Below are 5572 nucleotides of genomic sequence, written 5' to 3'. Positions count from 1 at the left end.
TCAAGGCAAGGGCTGCCAGATAAAATACCGAATGCCTAGCTAAATTTGAATTTCAGATAAACAATGAAAATTTTCTTATCAAAAGTGGTCCCAAAGACATTGCCTGGAGTCAATTTAGCCTCTAAAAATAAATAAATAAGAACAGTATTCATTGTTTGTATGTGATTCAAATTTAACTGGGAACCTTATCTTCTATTTGCTAAATCTAACAACCACATCACAGGTACAGTTCCCAGAAGTGAGTCAAAGCTGATGACCATCTTCAAGGTTCTCAGCACATGGCCAAAAGCATTGTGTTCAGAAAAGTAGGGCAGGTCTTCTCTGCTCAAAGAGCAAGTGAAAAGGCCCAAATTTCCACAAGAGGGGCAACTCTCAATTATTTCCTTTAAAAATAAACAAAAGGGACAGCAAGATGGCTCTGTGGGCGCTGCCAAGCCTGATGACCTGAGTTTGATCCCTAGAACCCGCTTGGTGGAAGGAGAGCACCAACTCCCACAGCTTGACCTCTGACCTCCACACATGCACTATGGTGTGCGTGCGTGTGCTGCGCGCGCGCGCGCGCGCACACACACACACACACACACACACACACACACACACACACACATGAATTAAATAAATATAAAAAATTGATAAAACTTCATTCCTTTCATGATAGGTGGGCAATGGTCATTCCTAAAGCTTGGAATATCACAAGTAGCCTTTTGCATTTCTGTTTGTGAATACTGTGTTTCTATCCTTTGTTCCTGGGCCTTTTTGTTTTCTTTGCCAAGTCATCTGAACTCTCCGTGTTTGCACGTGTACATGTGTTCACGTGGGTGTGTGCACACGTGAGGGTGGGTGTGCACGTACATGTGTGTGCTTGTGTGTGCAACAGTCTGAGATTGACATCAGGGTTCTTCCCCTAATGCTCTCCACTTTATGTTTTGAGACCGGGGCCTCTCACTGAGGCTGAATTCAGCACTTTAGATGGAATGGCTGACCGAGGAGCTCCAGCGAGTGCCTGGCTCTGCCTCCCCAGCACTGGTCTCACAGATGCATGCCACATCACCTGGCTTTTTACATGGGTGTTGGGGATTTGAACCCATACCCTCATGGTTGTGCGGCAAGCTCTTTTCCTATTAGGCCATCTTCCTAGCTCTTTGTACGAACTCTTAAAGAATATTCCTCTTATGTATTTATTTCTCCAAGTTTTTTTAAACTCTTGCCTTTTAATTTGGTTTACATTATTTTCCAAAGTAAAGCCATTTAAACATCTTATGCATTCAATCACTAAGTCTTTCATATGGTTGCCATTGTTTTTAGCCTACAATGGTTTTCTTACAGACTAGCATGCCATTCACTTACATTTTCTTTGAGAATCTGGGTAGGATTTTTTTTTAATGTGTTTTGCATTTAACTCATTAAACCCTAAGAGGTTTCTCTGGAAATGGTACACAGTAAGATTCTAAATTCCCCTTCCCCTTCAAATCACTAATGTGGCTCAGCTTTGTTCAAATAAAATCTCTCTCAGGTGGTGGTGGGGCATTCCTTTAATCCCAGCACTCAGGAGGCAGAGGCAGGAAGATCTCTGAGTTTGGGGCCAGCCTGGTCTACAGAGCAAGTTCCAGGACAGACAGAGCTACACAGAGAAACCTCATCTCTCTCTCTCTCTCTCTCTCTCTCTCTCTCTCTCTCTCTCTCTCTCTCTCTCTCTCTCTCTCTCTCTCTCTCTCTCTCTCTCTCTCTCTCTCTCTCTCACACACACACACACACACACACACACACACACACACACACGTATTTCAATGATACATGGTATGGTATCTCTTTAATCTTATACATTAAATTTTAAAAATTCCAAGCTGGCCATGGTGGCACATGTTTTTAATCCCAGCACTTGGAAGGCAGAGGCAAGTGGATCTCTGTGAGTTCGAGGCCAGCCTTGTCAACACAGTGAGTTCCAGGACAGCCAAAGCTGCATAGTAAGACCCTGTCTCAAAAAACCGAAGACCAAAATCTAGTTTCTTTTATTTATGACCTTACTTATAACATTTAATCTCCTATAAAATGAGGATACATTGGGATAATAACAAAATACTATACTTGTGGCTTCACAGTCAAAATTCTGTGGAATAACTGCACATTACTTCTCTTTTGTTTTAAGGGGTTAGGTCTCCTTGTGCTTCCCAGACTGATCCCAAGAATTCTGGACTCAAGCAATCTTCCTGCCTCAGCTTTCTGAGCTCTCACAATCATTTCTATCTGCCAGAGGAAAACACAAATAAATGTTTGAATTCAAATACACACAATGCAAAATGCCCTCTGAGGTCAGAAAAACACTTTAAATCAGCGAGATTGAGCTCAAAAATAGCAAAAAAGTGCTGGGCGGTGGTGGCGGTGCTTGCCTTTAATCCCAGCACTCAGGAGGCAGAGCCAGGCGGATCTCTGTGAGTTCGAGGCCAGCCTGGACTACCAAGTGAGTTCCAGGAAAAGGTGCAAAGCTACACAGAGAAACCCTGTCTTGAAAAAAAAAAAAAAAAAAAGCAAAAAAGCATTCAGAGAGAGAGAAAAGCAGGTTGTTCAGCTTTGCCGAACCTTGAATAAGTTATGCAGTCTCTCTGGAACTCAGGTTCCTCATTGCTAAAATGACAGGGTTGGGCCAGCTGACAGCCAAGCCCCTTCCTGCACTGACATTTACTGACAGTGATGCCCCTGTGGGGAGTATCAGGTTATGGAAGAAGCAGGTCTGTGTGTCAGTCAGCAGGCGGCTCTGTCCTTAGAAAACCAAGCAGAGCCCTGTCCTAGGATTGATGACCAGGAAACTGTGAACCAAAGTCAGTCAGTCTGGAGGTCTCTGGGGGCAACCCTGGCATCAGGCATCGCAAGGGAACAGGAAGGCGCTGGACCTTTAGCTCAGAGAACAGCAACATAGAGATTAAAAGCCTCAGTCAGAGGGTCCTCGGAGGAAAACGTTAAAGAAATAATTCCTTAGGCTAGAGAAGGACATATCTGATGGGTCTAGCCTTGATCTCTGAGGGTTACAGCAACTGCTTTCTAGAGGACATGGCTGCTTTGTTGCCGTAGAACAGAGACCCACTCAGGACAGCTCTTAAGTCATTCGGGGCTAAGCACATGAGCATAAGTGGGGTTCACAGGAGGAGACACGCTGTGGGGGGCTCAGCTCTGGCTCCCACAAGTGGTCCCCCACTAAAACTCTACTCTGCTCTCCATTCACTATGTCTCACTGCCAGCTGCCACCTTATTGTGAGGTCAGCTTCCAGATGGACCCCACTCCACCCTGCGCATGACTTCCCAGTTGCTGTGTCTGCGGCCCGTTGGCACGTTCTTTCCATTTCAATTCTGGATTCCCCAGAGCAGATTCATTTACCCTAGCTTATTTTTCAGTGTCAAGGCACATCAGTCACCAATGATTGCCAGCTAGCCAATGAATGGGTCACCCTCGAGCATCCTGACCCAATCAGGGCAAAGAAGAGGAGAGGGCAGGCATGTGCCCAAGGTCATGACTGTGTGGGGTATAAGAACAGATTGGGTCAGTATGTGAGCACACTGGCCATGATGGACACCTTCAGCAAAGAGGCCAGTGTCTTAACATGACACCGTATGAGAACAAAATAAGTCTGACCCTGAACTTTTTATACAGGAACACGTTGTAAGAACTGCTCAGAACAACCTCTGAAATCCTGTGAGATTCCTGTTTCTCTGAGGCATGCGGATGAAGCTGCCTTGGGCTGGGGCTTGGCTTTGGGGCTTCTTAAAGTTACCTCTTTATTTCTTAGCCTTGGAGAGTAAAGAGCAATGGTTTTCAACCCATAGGTCTCAACCCCTTTGGTGGGTCAAATCTCAGATATCCTGCATATCAGATATTTACATTACGATTCACAACAGTAGCAAAATTACCATTATGAAGTAGTAACAAAATAATTTTATAGTTGGGCACGTCACCACAACATGAGGAACAGTATCAAAGGGTCGCAGCATTAGGAAGGTTGAGAATCACTGGTACTGAGTATAGCCCCTCCCCTCTTACGAGTCTGATTTCTCTATCAAAAAATGTCTGGCCTTTGCTGAGGGGAGGCTGGCTGGTTGAGGACTGTATAAAGCATTGGATCTGATCATTGCTAACTGGAGGACCCCAGAACACAACGTAAACACCTCTAGGCCTCTCCGCATTGGCTTAGCCTATGTTCACCTACCTTGAATATCCAGTTTCTATCTTTTATTCTGAGCCAATTTCCAACTCAGTACCTTTACCTGACATGATTAAGTTTAGGAGGAAAAAAAAAATCCCTCAATGATTTCAAATTCAAAGGTTTAATGAGTGTAGACTTCAAGTCAGAAGAAAGTTCCCTCTACCCAGAGCACAGGTACCCACATACCTCGCTCTCCAAAATCACACCAGAGCCTGGAGAGGAGCCAAGAGCTGTCTAAGCAGCCAAATGTACCCAAGCTAAGCCCATATTGGGGTGCTTAACAAATCATACAACCAAAGCAACTGTGCCCTTGGAGGCTGGATGGTCTGTGCCCCTTTAGGACTGACTGGGTGAGTCCTGTGGACTAGGGAAGCCTGGGTTCCTTGCTCATGAGGTGTCAGGACCTTTTCGGTCACACAGAAGTTTAACAAGTTTGTGTAGATGGTTTCTCAATCCAGAACAGACCAAAAGAAGTGTATTAGACTAAAAAGAATGGGTTTACCAGGTTGCGGCAGGTGATACAACCTTTTCCTTGACATCAAAGTAAAGATTCACTGCTGGCTTGCAAAAGAAAAGATAAGATGGTTTTTAAAAAGAAATAAAGAGAGAGCTTATACTGTTCTTCCAGAGGACCTAAGTTCAGTTCCCAGCACCCACATCAGATAGGTCACAACTGCCTGTAATTAGTTTCAGGGAATCTGATGCTTCTGGCTTCCACCGGTACCCACACTCTCATAAACACACCCTCACACAGACATACATATTTATACATAATTTAAAATTAAATAAATATTTTTTTAATATAAAAAAGACCCATGGATCCCCAAAAGAACATAAATACACATATCTGAAGGTTTGGGTGTGACTGGAATAATAGTATATTGACTAAGAGTTATTAAAACGACCCTAAGAAGAATTTTTAAGTATTAAATTAAAATAAAAATATCCCAGCTGGATATGGTGGCACATACCTGTAGCCCCATCTACTTAGGAGGTTGAGGCAGGATCGATTGCTGGAGCTTATGAGTCCACTCTCAGCCTGGGCTGAGACCCTGTCTCAAAACAAAACAGATCCCAACATATTCTGCACTAAAATCTATTACATAGATGACATTTTAAAAGACAAGCTTTGATCCCAAATGATTGCGTTTTGAAAGCGTGTTACTTACAAGGACAAACTAAGCTGACTGGGGTATTCTGCCATCTAAATCAGTGTGTGCTGATCTAGATAACTGAGATTTCACCAACACTTTGTGCAGACCCCTTAGGAAACTTCCTAAAGGACAGCGAGGCACCTAGTCAGCCAGGAAAATGCGGTGACTTTGACTTATATGCTATTTGGAATCAGCCAACGAACAGGGGCTTAAGAAGGTTTTACT

This window comes from Peromyscus californicus, unplaced genomic scaffold, assembly GCF_007827085.1.
Source record: "Peromyscus californicus insignis strain IS unplaced genomic scaffold, ASM782708v3 Scaffold_15__1_contigs__length_86483966, whole genome shotgun sequence".
NCBI lineage: Eukaryota > Metazoa > Chordata > Mammalia > Rodentia > Cricetidae > Peromyscus > Peromyscus californicus.
This window is presented reverse-complemented; position numbering follows the sequence as displayed.